Below are 17,956 nucleotides of genomic sequence, written 5' to 3'. Positions count from 1 at the left end.
AATGTCTTCGATAAACACTATGACGCAGTTATCGAGGAAATCCTTGAATACCCTATTCATGACATCCATAAAGGCTGCAGGAGCATTGGTCAATCCGAATGACATTACCAGGAACTCATAGTGCCCATATCTGGTTCTAAAAGCAGTCTTCGATATGTCCTCCTCTCGAATTTTAAGTTGATGATAACCAGATCGCAAATCAATCTTTGAAAACACTATCTTTCCTTGAAGTTGATCGAACAAATCATCGATTCTGGGCAACGGGTACTTGTTCTTAATCGTCAGTTTGTTTAATTCCCGATAATCAATACACATTCTGAGGGAACCATCTTTCTTTTTCACAAACAGAACCAGAGCTCCCCAGCGCGATACACTGGGTCGGATAAACCCAATGTCAAGCATCCCCTAAAGTTGTAACTTAAGCTCCTTGAGTTCTGCAGGAGCCATCCTATATGGAGCTTTAGAAACAGGCTCGACTCCAGGTGCCAGATCAATTACGAAATCAATCTCTCGTTGCGGTGGCAATCCTGGCAACTCCTCGGGAAACATGTCGGGAAAATCTTTTACCACCCTGACTGCATCAGGCCCAAATGTTTTAGGTCTGCTGGAGTCAATTACCACTGCTAGAAATCCTACACAGCCACTGTGTAGTAAATCTGTAGCCCTCAGTACAGAGATAACTGGGATCTAAGACCCCTGAACTGATCCAACCTAGACAAATGGATCTTCCCCTTCTGGCTGAAAATTCACCATTTTTCGCTTACAATCTATACTGGCCGAATACTTGGACAGAAAATCCATCCCCAGTATAATGTCAAACTCAGTTAGTTCCAGTTCTATAAGGTCAGCGCTCAACTCCCTATCTTCGATCCTGACCGGCATAAACCTAATGCGCCTATTAGAGACAACCAACTCCCCACTAGGCATTAGGGTTCCAAACCCTCTTTCTAAAATATCACAAGGCCTACCCAAAAGATCAATTACTCTTCTAGCTACATATGAGCGTGTAGCTCCCGAATCAAATAATACTGTAAACAAGGAGTTGTTGACAGGAAGCTGACCTGTCACAACAGAAGGACTGGCTGCAGCATCAGCTTGGGTAATAGGAAACACTCGAGCAGGAATCGGTTTCACCTCAGCTTTTGGCTCCTCTTTCTTTGCCTGAGGGCAATCTTTCTTGAAATACCCCACCATGCCACACAAAAAGCATGTCTTCCGGTTACACTCTCCCAGATGATGTTTCTTGCTCCGAGGACACTCAGGGTAAGAGTAACCCTGGCGTCCACCTCTGCCTTGGTTCCCACGGAACCGCTTACTCTGCCCTGAACCACCAGGTGCTGGGGTGACTTTCCTTTTTTGATCAGTGGTGGAGTCACCGCCATCCCTACCATAAACAGGAGTAGGAAAAGTGGGGGTTCAAACAACACTCGGAGTCACTCGAGGCTCCTGAAGAAATTTTACCGCACCCTCGACTCTCAAAGCCTTTTCAACAGTTTCAGCATATGTGGTTGCTTCAGTAGTAGTGATCACCAAATCGTTCCTAATCTTTGCACTCAAACCGCCCAAATATTTCTCTTTTTCGCTAAAGTCAGTTGGCACGATTCCCGCAGCGAGTTTGGCCAGACGGTCAAACTTTGTCGTATACTCAGTAACAGACATTCCCTTGGTTTGAACCGGTTCAGTGAACTCTTTCCGCTTTGCACTGCGGACAGCTTCATTATAATACTTGGAGTTAAACAACTCCTTAAACTCTTCCCAGGTCATAACCGTGACGTCTCGAGTGAGGGTTATAAACTCCCACCACACGAGAGCGTCCTTCTAAAACTGGAAAGTGGCGCAGGTCACCCGATCATTACCAACCACTCCCATAAAATTAAGGATACGCTCAATCACTGTGAGCCACTGCTCAGCCTTCATTACATTAGGACCTCCCAGAAACACTGGAGGTGCCTGCTTTCGAAACCTTTCGTACAACGGCTCCATACGGTTGCCAACAACAGGTTGTTCTGCTGGCACCGCTGGAACTGCAACGGCCTGAGCAACTTGTTGAGGAGGCACGGCAGGACAACCCTGTTTGGTTTTATGCCCTAAATAAAACTCATTTCAATATAATCAGATTTACTTATTAATATAGATCAGAAATAACATTTAATGTTGAATGGTTCACATGATTTATTTCATGATTATATGTACATAATGTATAAATTCATCTGAAACCCTTTTCACATACTTGATCGTGTTTATTGTGCCATCAACACATTGGAAAGTAAACATGACTATGTGAATAAAGTTTCCTAGATTTATCAGACATAGGGTTTTACTGATATGATAATCTACAACAGAGTTTACTTGCATTTGGAGAAGTGCTATGTTCTTTCCAGAGCATTGGTTAAAGTAAAGCTCAGGTTGGATGCATGGAGTATGCGTCGGAAGGGACCGATATTGAACTTTGACTTAGATTTATTAAAATTACCGTAATATCTATTCAAGTCAATATCGCCTAGTTGATCCTAGATCAAATGTTCTTAATCCTGTTATGATTACGCTCAATCTTGAAAGGCTATTCGTGTTCTTTGATTTGTTAGTTAAGCCTACTTTTAGGTCAGGGTGATACGTTTAGGTTTTATGCCCTAAATAAAACTCCATTTCAATGTAATCTATTTTATTCAACATCAATAAAGAAACAGAAGTATTTTTCATTCATATGTGTATGTTTTGGTTCACTTTATCCATTGCTTGTCTATTTGATTTATAAATTCATCTCAAACCCTTTTCACATACTTGATCATGTTTATTGTGCTGTCATCACATTGGAAAGTAAACATGACTATGTGAATAAAGTTTCCTAGATTTATCAGACACAGGGTTTTACTGATATGATAATCTAGAACAAGAGTTTACTTGTATTTGGAGAAATACTATGTTCTCCAGAACATTGGTTAAAGTAAAGCTCGGGTTGGATGCATGGAGTATGCATCGGAAGGGACCGATATTGAACTTTGACTTAGATTTAATTAAACTTACCGTAAAATCTATTCAAGTCAATATCGCCAAGTTGATCCTAGATCAAATGATCTTAATCCGGTTATGATTAGGCTCAATCTCAAGAGGCTATTCGTGTTCCTTTAATTGTTAGTTAAGCCTACTTTTAGGTGAGGGTGATACGTACTTTTTGGGAACATGGTAGTGCAATTAAGTGAGAGCGCTAGAATAAACATAGAATCTATAGCTTCTATCTGGCGAATAGTAAGCAAAGGATGATCTCCTTCGAGCTTGACCAAACGAAAATAAATGGTGGAGATCTCATTTCACATAAGCTGAAATATCATTTATACGGGGTCAAGTGTTTTAAGGATAAAATACATAGTAGGGTGTTACGGTAATCTAATCCCTTTACAGTGTAGATCATTCATATAGAGGATCATTGATCAAATTAGGATTATAACAATGGATAACTAATGATGTGTCTATATGGTGGAACATATAGAGCATTCTATATACTGAGAGTGCAATTCTAAGTTCTATGCGTGGATTCAACGAAGAATTAATAAGTTAGTGAATTTTAGTGCTAAATTCTTGATCTACTTATTGGAAGCTCGGTTATATAGACCCATGGCCCCCGCACTAGTTGAGATAATATTGTTTGTAAGACTCATGTAATTGGTTTTGATTAATCAATTATAATTCACAAATTAGACTATGTCTATTTGTGAAATTTTCACTAAGTAAGGGCGAAATTGTAAAGAAACAGTTAATAGGGGCATATTTGTTATTTATGATACTTTGTATGGTTCAATTAATAAATTTGACAAATGACAATATTATTTAATAATTATTTGTAATTATTAAATAGTTAGAATTGGCATTTAAATGGTTGAATTAGGAAATTGGCATTTTTGAGAAAATTAGATACAAAAGGTGTTAAAATTGCAAAATTGCAAAATGCAAGGCCCAGTCCACTAAGCCATGGCCGACCACCTTTGTAGGCTTTTTAAGTTGATATTTTCATTATTTTAATGCCAAATAATTCAAACCTAACCCTAGTGGAATGCTATAAATAGATAGTGAAGGCTTCAGGAAAATTACACTTCACACTTTCTGAATCAGAAAAAACTGAGCCTCCTCTCTCTTCTCTTGCCGCCATCCTCTCTCTCTCTCTCTACTTCCTTCATATTTCGAACCTACCTTAGTGATTAGAGTAGTGTTCACACACAGCAAGCAATACCTCAATCATAGTGAGGAAGATCGTGAAGAAAGATCATCAGCAAAGGAGATTCAGCATCAAGGATTCAGAGAAAGAGATCTAGGTTCAGATCTTGATAATACTCTGCTACAGAAAGGATACAAGGGTTAGAGATCTGAACGGAAGGAGTCATTTAATTCCGCTGCACCCAATATAAGGTTTCTTAAACTTTATATGTGTTTAATTTATCGTTTTAGAAAGTTCTTATTTAGGATGTTAATAAACATACTTGTGAGTAGATCTAAGATCCTGGTAAAATAATTCCAACAGATACGTACATTTTGGGAACACGGTAGTGCAATTGAGTGGGAGCGCTATCATAAACATGGAATCTATAGCTTCTATCTGGCGAATAGTAAGCAAAGGATGATCTCCTTCGAGCTTGACCAAACGAACATAAATGGTGGAGTACTCATTTCACATAAGCTGAAATATCATTTATACGGGGTCAAGTGTTTTAAGGAATAAATACATTGTAGGGTGTAACAGTAATTTAATCCCTTTACAGTGTAGATCATTCATATAGAGGATCAGTGATCAAATTAGGATTATAACAATGGATAACTAATGATGTGTATATATGGTGGAACATATAGAGCATTCTATATAACTGAGAGTGCAATTCTAAGTTCTATGCGTGGATTCAACGAAGAATTAATAAGTTAGTGAATTTTAGTAATAAATTCTTGATCTACTTATTGGAAGCTCGGTTATATAGACCCATGGTCCCCGCACTAGTTGAGATAATATTGCTTGTAAGACTCATGTAATTGGTTTTGATTAATCAATTATAATTCTCAAATTAGACTATGTTTATTTGTGAATTTTTCACTAAGTAAGGGCGAAATTGTAAAGAAAGAGTTTTAGGGGCATATTTGTTAATTATGATACTTTGTATGGTTAAATTAATAAATATGATAAATGACAATATTATTTAATAATTATTTATAGTTATTAAATAGTTAGAATTAGCATTTAAATGGTTGAATTAGAAAATTGGCGTTTTTGAGAAAATCAGATGCAGAAAAGGTAAAACTGCAAAATTGCAAAAAGTGAGGCCCAAATCCACTATGTAGGGCCGGCCACTTTTGTAAGGTTTTTCCCTCTGATATTTTCATTATTTTAATTCCAAATAATTCAAACCTAACCCTAGTGGAATGCTATAAATAGATAGTGAAGGCTTCAGGAAAATTACACTTTTTTCTGACACTTTCTGAATCAGAAAAACCTGAGCCTTCTCTCTCCCTATCTTTGGCCGAACCCACTCTCTCTCTCCTCCTCTTGAATTTCGAAATCCTTAGTGTATGAGTAGTGCCCACACACAGCAAGTGATACCTCAATCATAGTGAGGAAGATCGTGAAGAAAGACTTTCAGCAAGAAGGAGTTTCAGCATCAAAGATTTAGAGAAAGAGATCCAGGTTCAGATATTGATAATGTTCTGCCACAGAAAGGAATCAAGGGCTAGATATCTGAACGGAAGGAGTCATATTATTCCACTGCACCCAATGTAAGGTTTACTAAACTTTATATGTGTTTATTTCATCGTTTTAGAAAGTTCATATTTAGGGTGTTAATAAACATACTTGTGAGTAGATCTAAAATCCTGGTAAAATAATTTCCAACAACTGGCCTCAGAGCCATGGTAATTGATTTACTTGCAAGAAATTTGGACTTTAAAACGATTGTTTGATGTTTTGGACGGTATCATGTTGTATTGAGTGTTATTTGATGATTGATTGATGTTTGTGAATTTTCGTTAAAAATAATTGAATATCTATTTCTAGAATTATTTTTATTGGATAGTATGGAAAAAATTAAGCAAGTTACTTTTTTTACAGAACTCAATTTCGATTTAATTTGAATTAGTTTTGATTTTATGAAGATTCAAAAAAAAAACGGAGTTGTGCTGAAATTTTCCTGGATCGCGAAAACTGTCCGTACAACTCACAATTTTTTCGTTTTTCTTCGTTTTTTCATGCTTTTTCATGGAATTAACTTCCGATTTTTTGTGTAGTTCAATATTTATACTATTACTATTCCTAATTCAATTCTAATTATCATTTTGAATTAATTTAATATTTTTTAAATTTAATTCAAGATATTAGTGTAATTTGAATTTGGAAATAGTTAGTATCTATCTTTCTTGCTTAATAATCTATCTTATTTTTTAAATTTGATTATATCTTATCTTATTTTTAAATTTAAGGTCAGATTTAAAATATTTTAAATTATTTTTTTTTTAAATAATTTGACCTTATTTAAATTTAAAATAAGATAACTATAATCATGTAATTTTAAAAAAGTGTAAGATATTTTGCTAACTTTTAAATTTTGTTATTTTATTTATTTAAATTACATTTAAAATCTGAAAAAGATATTCATTTATCTTTTCTAATTTTTTATTTAATTTTTATTTATAAAATAACATTTAATTTTTAAAAGTAGTTAGCAAATTTTGAAATGATATTTAGGTTGGTTGAAACCTAATTTTTCAAAATTGTAGGTTTAATTTTAATTTTTTTTTTAAATTTCGAATTTTCAAATTTTTTTTAAATTTTTGAAAATTATTTTTTTATTTAATTAATTATTTAATTGAAAATTAAATAAATCCTACATCCAACTATCCAACTAACCTTGTTGCAGTAGTATGTGTTTTAGCTTGTGTGTAAGTTTTCAAAACCTATTATTACTTGATTGCAAATAGCCATGGTTACTTTTTGCCAGATCTAATGATCTGATGGCTCCCTTGGTCAAGTTAATAATTTGTAACAGGTATATTTACAATCTCCTTTCATCTGTGTATGACCTAGCAACATGATAGGACCCATCCAAAGTGTGCCTGTGTGAGCCTATGTGTTTAATTTAATTATAGATGCATATAGGTTGCTGTTGCTAAATAAAATATCATAGTTCTTGATAGATTTTATTTAGGCCCATTTAGTTGTTGGGCCTATTCATTTAATAACAGTTGTTCATTTTAAGGTTAAATTCCTCTCTTTTGGGCCTTGTGTGAGAGTTGGGAGCCATAGTAGTGGGTACGACATACTGAACCCAGCACCCCCTCACATGAACCACCCCAATTGTGAAGGCCCATTTGCCTAATTTGAATAACTGTACTAGGTTAATTAAACTAGTTTAACCTAATAAAATTGATTAGCAACATAATTAATTTCATTTATTTTGAAATTAATTTAAGAAAAATATAGTTTAAAGAATTTTTATTCTAAGCTAAACTATATGTATTCTCTTGAATTTAATTAAATATAGAATTATAACCATCTAGATTCTTTCTAAAGCTTAATTTAAATTTTTCATTAAATATTCCTATTTAAGTTGATATTTAGTTATCTACAACTAACCAACTTAAATCTGAATATCTTTTGGATTTAAAATTTCAAAATTAAGTTGAGGAATTTTAGGCATTGGCTATTATGATTCTTTAGATATTTTTTAAGTTAATATCTTTTCGAATATTAACTTAAAATGGAATATTTTTAAATTAAGTGGTTACAACTTAATTTTTGATATTTAATTAAATTTAAATTTGAAAAATATTTAGGTTCTAGATTTTTTCTAATACAACCTAAGTTAGATATTTTTTGAAAAGATACTTAGTCAAATAAGATATTTTCTAGATAGTTATTTCTAATATTAAAATAGGAAAATATTATACAGTGTGAAATTAATTATTTAAATACTTAATTTTGGTACAATTTATTTTAAGTATATTTTTCCTAGTATTAAACTAGAGATTAATAATTAAGCCTTCTCTACACTTAATTATTTATTTCTTGAATTTAATACATTTAATTAATTTGAAAATTAAATATCTAAGTTGATTTTCATCATCATACTTAAATATTTCTTTTTCATGACACTTAATTAAATAGAAAATTATTTTTAGTTGAAATATATTTTTTCAACTAAATTTAAATAATTTTCAAAATATTTTTTTTCTTTATTTTATTAATCAAATTTCGAAATTGCATTTCTTAAATGCTGGAATTTCGAATTTTATTTAAAAAATAGATTAAAGTTGTAAATTATTTATTTTAATTTTGGACCAACTTAAATCAATGATTTTTTCATTAATTGATTAATTTAAAATAAATGAATTAAAATATATTATTAAAAATTGAATTAATTAGTCAAACAAACTCTAGATAGGTGATATTTTTGCTTGAAGTATTTTTCTATTGTATTTATTTAAATAGAAAATTAATATTTAAGTTGATTTTCATCATCATACTTAAATATTTGAAATTTTTCTTATATATATTTAATTAAATAGGAAAATTATATTTTTTGTTGTAAATTAATTTTATTAATTAATCTTAGGCCAACATTAAATTAGAATAATTTTTCTAGGATTTATTTTTTTTATTTTAACATGGATTTTCGAAAATTGTATCCTTGAATACTTTAATTTTTCGAAATGCAATATATATATTTATAGAAAATTAAATTTGAGTTGTAAATTAATTTAAATTAATTTTGTAAAAACTTAAATAGAATATATATTTTAATTAAATAAATATATATTTAAAATAAATAAATTAAATAAAGAGAATCAAAGAAAATACAACTCACTTTAAATAATGAACTTTATTATTATTAAGATATTCGGTCTCCATTGTTGGTCTTACAATAGTTAAATGTTTTCAATATAACCTCGAGACGCTAGACTTCGTCCCCCTATGGATGGTTATTCGTTGAACGCATTTAACGCCGTAAGATCTCATTTGATAAGTGTTTTGTAAGTTTTCGTCTCTATTAGACTCTCCCCAACGGTGACTACTTAGAGATAAACTTATAAAACATGAAACAATGGTGGAAGCTCATAAAATGAGAATAACCTTGACTCTCGCCTACCGGGACAACGTTGGATTCTTATTTTGATCGAATAAAAGGTTGCTAGAATGGTTTCTATTTTAGATGAGCTGACAACTCTATTCAATAAATGATACTTTGACTCTCGCCTACCGGGACACTGTATCAGTTTGTTGGAAACCTTGGAAATTATTTAGGATTGTATGTTTTAGTATTTTCACTTGTCATTTCTACTTGCTATATATTTAATAAGTTCTGAATTGTGTAAGAATTTATATTGAACCATGTTATTTTCTGTTATAAAATTGTAGTTTAATTTCGAATCTTCATTGTTGGTCTAACATTTTTGTTTTTCTAATGAGATAAATCCCTAGTGGATTTTCACCATTAGACCTACATAATAGTGTAAGATCTCGAAAGATAAATATTGTATATGCAACATCTAGCTGTTCATCAATTGATGACACCTTAGACTAGTATTTTTACAATATGAAACAAGAAGATTACATAAATAAGATTACTTTGTCTTTCGCTAATCGAAACATCGTTGGATTCTTATTTATAAACGAAATTATCCTAATTCCTCTTAGCTTATTCATTTCGAATTAGCTCAATAATATATCATTGGATTAATGGTCTATAAATCATTTCATGTCATTATATTTTCTCTTAAGAAATTAAATGACGCATATGATTATAATTCCGAAATTCTATTCCCAATTGATATAAATCCTCAATCTTAGAAATCTCCTACTTGTATGGGCAAATCTGACTTAGAGTTTGTATTAGTAGTGCTGGTCCAAGATAGAATTACTCATTATATTTGGTATAAATTTAAGTCTTTGACTTTAATTTTAGATTCCAAATAGAAATTTTCTTATATTTCTAATTCCAGAATACAATACTGTTACACTTTCTCAAGTGTTTAATATCCATCTTCTATTAATGGATTAAAACTGTATGGAATATGAGTTAGGTATTCTGTGACCAGGATCCACTTGCAGTATTCTAAGAACTCTTTGATGTAACTAAACCTATGTCATCAAAAGACACTACCACATTTTTTATCTATGGCATTTGTATCTTGTTCATAGTGGATTTGACAAGATCAATCTCTGCAAAGAGTTAATATGCCTATATCCACTGGAAGAGGTTCATCTCATTGGCAGATGGATGTACATTCAGGGGTGGATATGAGTTTTTTGTTGTATTCTAAAACATTACTCTAGATTATACCTTATGCAAGGAAATTTGAAATGTTTGAAAAATTTCATAAATTTCTAGCAATGGTTAAAACCATCAAGGTAAGTGGTTAAAGATCTTGCGAACTGATAGGGGTGGAGAAATAGTTAGTAGATATGCAGTTCAAAGATCATTAAATTGATATTTGAATTATATCCAAACTTACCTCCCAAGAAATTTTGAGTTGCATATTGATGATTAGTTACTAGTCGTTGCCTAATTCCTTCTATGGTGATACAATTTCAGAATGATGTAATGGTTGTATACTTAATGTAAATCATTACTAGATTCATGGATGACCTAATCAAAATCTTAAGAAAAGCTAGAACTGTTAACCATGGTTTGTTAGCTATTCTAAGTGATTAGGGGTGGACCATCCCATAGTCAATAGATAAGAAAGTGTTTGTCCAAACAAATACTACTTTTCTAAGATAATGACTAAGTCTGAAAAACAAGTAGCAAATAAAGGAGATATTTTTCTTGATTCCAGAAGTGTTCTATCATCTTATATAACATATGATGATCCCACTACCTCTGTTGTCTTGTCACAACCGAAGAAATCAATACCATTTAGTTTTCTTCGACATAATTCACGGTACCTTGTCGTAGTGGGAGAGTTTCTAGGAACTCACCTTCTTATGACTTGGAAGACACTAGTGATTAAAATCCATTGTGAGTTTAAACAAGTAATGGATTGTCAAGATAAGAAACTAAGAAGAAAGCCAATAGAACTATGGTTTAATCCATTCACATGGAGTAACCTAAATTTTTCTATTACAAGGACATAAAAGGAAATTTTAGTTAATAAGTCTATTCAATGGACTTAACAAAACTTCCTGTTCCTATTATTATAGGTTTGAGTTTATCTAAACCTATGGCTTGTGGTATACCTGGTAATTACTTACTCTAATGCAAGCAACTTACTTTAGTAAGATGCTGAAGCATTTTCTTTCTAATGGCAATCTGTAGAAGCTTCACAACTTCTTAGGCATAGATTTTATTTATCTAAGGAAAAGTCTCAACTATTCCAAAAAAGATAAAGCCATGAAAGAATTTCTTATATCAACAGTGAGAGGTCTTAGATATGCTTTTGCATGCCTTAGACCAGACACCTGCTGTTGAGTGGGAGTAATGAGTAAGTATCAGATTAATCCAGGAGAAGAACATTGGAAGACAATCAAGTAAATCTTAAGATAAAGAAGAGGAACTGTATGTTAGTCTATAAGAGTGTGTTTAAAACTCTTAGACTACACCATATCAGATTTCGAAATTTGCCTTTGTGCTAGAAAATCTTTCTGATAAGATGGTGGTTACTCTGGGGGTGGAATAGTGATTTTGGAGAAGTGTAAAAACGTATCTGAAGTCTCTAGGTCTACCAGAAAGGGACTGAATGTTAAAGCTGCAGGAAAGGTACTTATTTAGTCTAAGGAAAATTCTATACATCTTTGGCACCATTCCAAATTGCCTTAAACTACTAGTGTTAATTTCCTGATTAACCAAAAGTAGTTGCCAAGAGAGTAGACATATAGAGAGGAATTTCACATTATCAATGATTTTGTGATTAAAGGAAGAGTAATGGTGGAGAAAAGGTTGTGTTTAATTCAACCTCTCAGATCCTATTCGAGGAGTTTACTACTACTACACTTGATTTGTATATCAAGGTGTTGAGATTATTTGAAACGCACTTTTTGTTTTATATTAGTGCAAGTGGGAGTTTGTTGGGTTTTATGTCCTAAATAAAACTCATTTCAATATAATCAAATTTACTTATTAATATAGATCAGAAATAACATTTAATGTTGCATGGTTCACATGATTTATTTCATGATTATATGTACATAATGTATAAATTCATCTGAAACCCTTTTCACATACTTGATCCTGTTTATTGTGCCGTCAACACATTGGAAAGTAAACATGACTATGTGAATAAAGTTTCCTAGATTTATCAGACATAGGGTTTTACTGATATGATAATCTACAACAGAGTTTACTTGCATTTGGAGAAGTGCTATGTTCTTTCCAGAGCATTGGTTAAAATAAAGCTCAGGTTGGATGCATTGAATATGCGTCGGAAGGGACCGATATTGAACTTTGACTTAGATTTATTAAACTTACCGTAATATCTATTCAAGTCAATATCGCCTAGTTGATCCTAGATCAAATGTTCTTAATCGTGTTATGATTAGGCTCAATCTTGAAAGGCTATTCGTGTTCTTTGATTTGTTAGTTAAGCCTACTTTTAGGTCAGGGTGATACGTACATTTTGGGAACACGGTAGTGCAATTGAGTGGGAGCGCTATCATAAACATGGAATCTATAGCTTCTATCTGGCGAATAGTAAGCAAAGGATGATCTCCTTCGAGCTTGACCAAACGAACATAAATGGTGGAGTACTCATTTCACATAAGTTGAAATATCATTTATATGGGGTCAAGTGTTTTAAGGAATAAATACATTGTAGGGTGTAACGGTAATTTAATCCCTTTACAGTGTACATCATTCATATAGAGGATCAGTGATCAAATTAGGATTATAACAATGGATAACTAATGATGTGTCTATATGGTGGAACATATAGAGCATTCTATATAACTGAGAGTGCAATTCTAAGTTCTATGCGTGGCTTCAACGAAGAATTAATAAGTTAGTGAATTTTAGTAATAAATTCTTGATCTACTTATTGGAAGCTCGGTTATATAGACCCATGGTCCCCGCACTAGTTGAGATAATATTGCTTGTAAGACTCATGTAATTGGTTTTGATTAATCAATTATAATTCTCAAATTAGACTATGTTTATTTGTGAATTTTTCACTAAGTAAGGGCGAAATTGCAAAGAAAGAGTTTTAGGGGCATATTTGTTAATTATGATACTTTGTGTGGTTCAATTAATAAATATGATAAATGACAATATTATTTAATAATTATTTATAGTTATTAAATAGTTAGAATTGGCATTTAAATGGTTGAATTAGAAAATTAGCGTTTTTGAGAAAATCAGATGCAGAAAAGGTAAACCTGCAAAATTGCAAAAAGTGAGGCCCAAATCCACTATGTAAGGTCGGCCACTTTTGTAGGGTTTTTTCCTCTGATATTTTCATTATTTTAATGCCAAATAATTCAAACCTAACCCTAGTGGAATGCTATAAATAGATAGTGAAGGCTTCAGGAAAATTACACTTTTTTCTGACACTTTCTGAATCAGAAAAACCTGAGCCTTCTCTCTCCCTATCTTTGGCCGAACCCACTCTCTCTCTCTTCCTCTTGAATTTCGAAATCCTTCGTGTATGAGTAGTGCCCACACACAGCAAGTGATACCTCAATCATAGTGAGGAAGATCGTGAAGAAAGACTTTCAGCAAGAAGGAGTTTCACCATCAAAGATTCAGAGAAAGAGATCCAGGTTCAGATATTGATAATGTTCTCCTACAGAAAGGAATCAAGGGCTAGATATCTGAACGGAAGGAGTCATATTATTCCACTGCACCCAATGTAAGGTTTACTAAACTTTATATGTGTTTATTTCATCGTTTTAGAAAGTTCATATTTAGGGTGTTAATAAACATACTTGTGAGTAGATCTAAGATCCTGGTAAAATAATTTCCAACAGACCCTGCTGCCTCAATCTCTGAATCTCTTCATCTTATTGGCGGATCCGATCTTGCATTTCCGCAAATCTTTGCTCCCAATCCGGAGGAGCTTGTGGTGGATTTACAGGGCGACCACCCTGAGCTCTGCCACGGCTACGGCCGCGAGCACGAGGGTTTTGGGGATTCCCGTGACCGCCTCCGGTCTCAACCATGACACCCTGACTTTTTGTATTTCGCGAGGCGTCCATTATATAGGACTTAGCCTGCGAATCCACAAGCCAGGTAGGTTAGACAGCGATCAAAACTTAACACCGCTCTTTAGGGCTTAAAGGCAACACACTTTAAAATAATTAATTAATTAAAATCTATTATGCTTCCTAACATGCTTGCACAATTATTTAAATACAAAACAAGTACGGGCTTACTAAACCGTGAACTGAGCTTTCTCTGATGAAGATTGTACATGTCTTAGCAAGCTTCGGTAGACAAACCTGGCGGCTCTGATACCAAAATTGTAACACCCTAATGCTAAGGCACGGTACATTGCTTTTTCAATTACGGTGCAATCTTTGCTAATCAAAGAATTTTCTTGAAAAACGTGTCAAATTAAAGCTTTTGTATTAATTAATAAACTTTATAATATAATAAAATATTTACAAGCACCGGGATTCCGTTTCCTAACTTTTCAAACTTAATATCCCAAAATACATAATTTACAGGTCGCTCAATGACTATAAAATATAACTCCCAGATGTCCCGAGACCGAACACTCCAGGTTGCGCCGCTTCGACATGTACAATCTCACCCTAGCTCAGGTTCACTCCTGTTCAGCCTTTGCCTTTCCTTTACCTACACATGGAAGTAGAACTGTGAGTCAACAGACTCAGTAAGAAAAGCATATAACATATCATATAATTTCCGACTTGTACTTAGGCGCCCATACACCTATTTACAAGGCTTAACAGATGAGTACGAACGTTCCATACTAGGGTATAGCCACTAAACCACATACACTACGTACCTCAATGTACGAGTGTTGGTAGGGTTTGTTCATACCCTGAGTACCCCTGAGTGATATACCACGCACTCCCAGTACCTCTCCGTACTTATGCTGGTATCACAGTACTCTCAGATAACATTCATTATACCAATACACTCTATACTATAACCGTATAAGTGTTGGTAGTGCAAATAACATTTAAAGCATGCATATACACATAACATATATATACACTCAGATATTCATATCACACACTATATACAGTTCTTACCTTCTTTCCGAATTCAAGTGTGCTGGCCGACCTGAACGGAAATTCTTGTGCTAGATGGATGCCCTAATCACATGAATTACAACATAGATGAGTGACTCGCTAAATCACTTTCCGGGGACTTAAACTTCAAACTAAAAGTTTCCCTATCGATAAACAACATGGCAATACCCTAAATATCTAAAAAAATGGGAAAAACTAGGGTTCCAAGAACTCCCCCAACCAGCAGACCAGTTCCCAACCAAAAGTCTGGTTCTGGGTCACCAACCGGTCGATCGGTTGCTACAGTTCCCCCAGAACCGGAATTCCGGTTCTGTGCTGGGAACCCAAAAAATGCCCTCATGACCTCAAAATCCAACCAAACTTTACCAAACTCTCTAGTACACCTGTACAATGCATTTACAACCTAATTCAACCAGAAAATCACAGAACAAACCAATGAATTCCAACTTTCCATTAAAGACCTAAACTTGAGTTTCAAAGCTCAAGCTTACCCAATTCCATCTCCACCTTTCAAAACTAATAACCAGAGCTTAAAAACAACTCAAAACTAACCTAGAAATAAGATTACACAAGCTTTAAACCTTAACAGCCCCTATTCTGAAAAATCACATGCTCAACTAAAGAAAAAGCTTCAAAACACATAGCCAAGAGTTCTAGGGTTTACCTCCACTTCAAGAACACTTAATCCCTAGCTTAATTCTAGAAAATTGAGGACGAGAAGTTGGCTTTCCTCTTGTTTTTGCCTCAGCCAAGAGAGAGAGAGAGAGAGAGAGAGAGAGAGAGAGAGAGAGAGAGAGAGAGAGAGAGAGAGAGAGAGAGAGAGAGAGAGAGAGAGAGAGAGAGAGAGAGAGAGAGAGAGAGAGAGAGAACTTCAAGGGAAAATGCTATTTCCTTCTAATTTTCTTTTTGATTTCTTTAATTGGAAAAGGGATTTTCCTTAATCCTTTGCTGCCCAAATAATTGCTAGGTGTCAACCTCAAAATCAGCAACCTATCCCACCATATAAAATTACTAAAATACCCCTTGAACATAAAACTAGGGTATTTCTAAAGCTAGGGGTAAAATAGTCAAATCCCATAACCCCGCTCAATCCCGATAATTTATTTTCTCAGAAATATTTCCCACTAAGAAATAAGGTTCTAAACTTACCCATGTGATCAAACTAGCCATCCATCGCATTTTAAGTTTACAAAAATTTTTGCCAAACACCATTAAATTTTTAAAATGACAGAAAACTGTTTTCTATTCTAACTTTTAAAAACACAATTTTAAAAACTGAAAAATGTAAGGTTTCTCATACTTTATATGTGTTTATTTATAATCGTTTTAGAAGTTCATATTTAGGATGTTAAACAACATACTTGTGAGTTGATTAATGTAATGACCGCTTAATTTAATTTGGAAATTAGCAGTTAATTATGATTAATTATGAAAATTATTTATAGATATTTAAATAATTATTTATGTTGTTATTATTGAATTCTGAAATGCATTTTATGTCATATAGTGAATTTCATAATTTTGCATTTCCGGTGCCCGGCAACATGGAACTCGGTGCTTGGCTCAGTAAAATCATAACTTAGTATGTTAGTATTGTGGGACGGTTTATTAGACATTGGGAATGTCGGGAGTGGTCGGGAATTTAGAATTTCCCAAAATACCCTTTAGTACTCCTTTTATGTTATTCTAGTGCGGAGGGGCAAAATGGTCATTTTGCCCCAATGATATTTTGTCCTTTAGTGGACTTTATTTTAAGTTAATAAGTTGATTTTTATGTGGATAATAGGATGATTATAGTTGGTGATCTATTCATTGTATCATTTTATCAAAAAAATTAAAGAAAGGAAAAGCCAAGTTACTTTCAAGTTTTTTCTCTATCTCTCTCTTTCGGTCCCTTTGAAGCAGCAAGAGTTTGAGGTTTTCTCTGTGTTTTCAAGCTGATTTTGAGGGAAATCCAAGTTCTAGGTATAGCTTTTCACCCTCTCTTTAGTTTCTTGTGTTTTAAGAAAGTTATGGTTTTGCATGCTTGGTGTCTTTGTGGTTTTTATGGCTGTGGTTAATTGTTGTTGCATTCAGAGATTTATAGGTGTTTAATTGAGTGAATTCAAGCTAGTTTTATTGTTAGTTGATGGTATTTAGCCTTGTGTAGAGATTGTAACTCAAAACTATGATTTCTATGGTTTTTCAAAGTGAAAATGTGTAATAGTTGCTGTGGTTGTTAATGATGCTTAAGTTTGTTTTCTGGAGTTATAATATGGTTGTTTATGGTGGATTAAGGTAGGTTTGATGCATGTTAGTTAGATTTAACCAAGTTTGAGTTTTGAACTCAAAACTTGGAGCTTTAATGGTGATTTTTGATTCTGTGTTTTCTGGGCTGTGTTGATGCTTTAGAATTGTTCTTTGGGGTATCTAGAACAGGTCTGGAAGGTTTGGTATGATTTGGGTTTGAATTGTTTGAGTTATGAATTTTTGATTGATTCCTGCGAGGAACCGGAATTCCGGATGTGCAACCGAAATTCCGGATGGGGTTCAGGAATTCCCAGAACTGGATTTCCGGTTGCGGAACCCGTCTACCGGTTAGAGGATTTTTAGCAACCCTAGTTTCTCCTGTTTTTATGTTGTTTAGGGTATTGCCATGCTTTTTATCGATAGGGAAACTTTTAGTTCCTAGTTTAAGTCCCCGGGAAGTGGTTTAGCGTATCACTTATTAGTGTTGTGATTGTTATAGTTTAGGAGCCTGTAAACCGCCGTGCAGTTCGTTCCACTGAGGTTGACCAG

This window comes from Cannabis sativa, chromosome 7, assembly GCF_029168945.1.
Source record: "Cannabis sativa cultivar Pink pepper isolate KNU-18-1 chromosome 7, ASM2916894v1, whole genome shotgun sequence".
Classification (NCBI taxonomy): domain Eukaryota; kingdom Viridiplantae; phylum Streptophyta; class Magnoliopsida; order Rosales; family Cannabaceae; genus Cannabis; species Cannabis sativa.
This window is presented reverse-complemented; position numbering follows the sequence as displayed.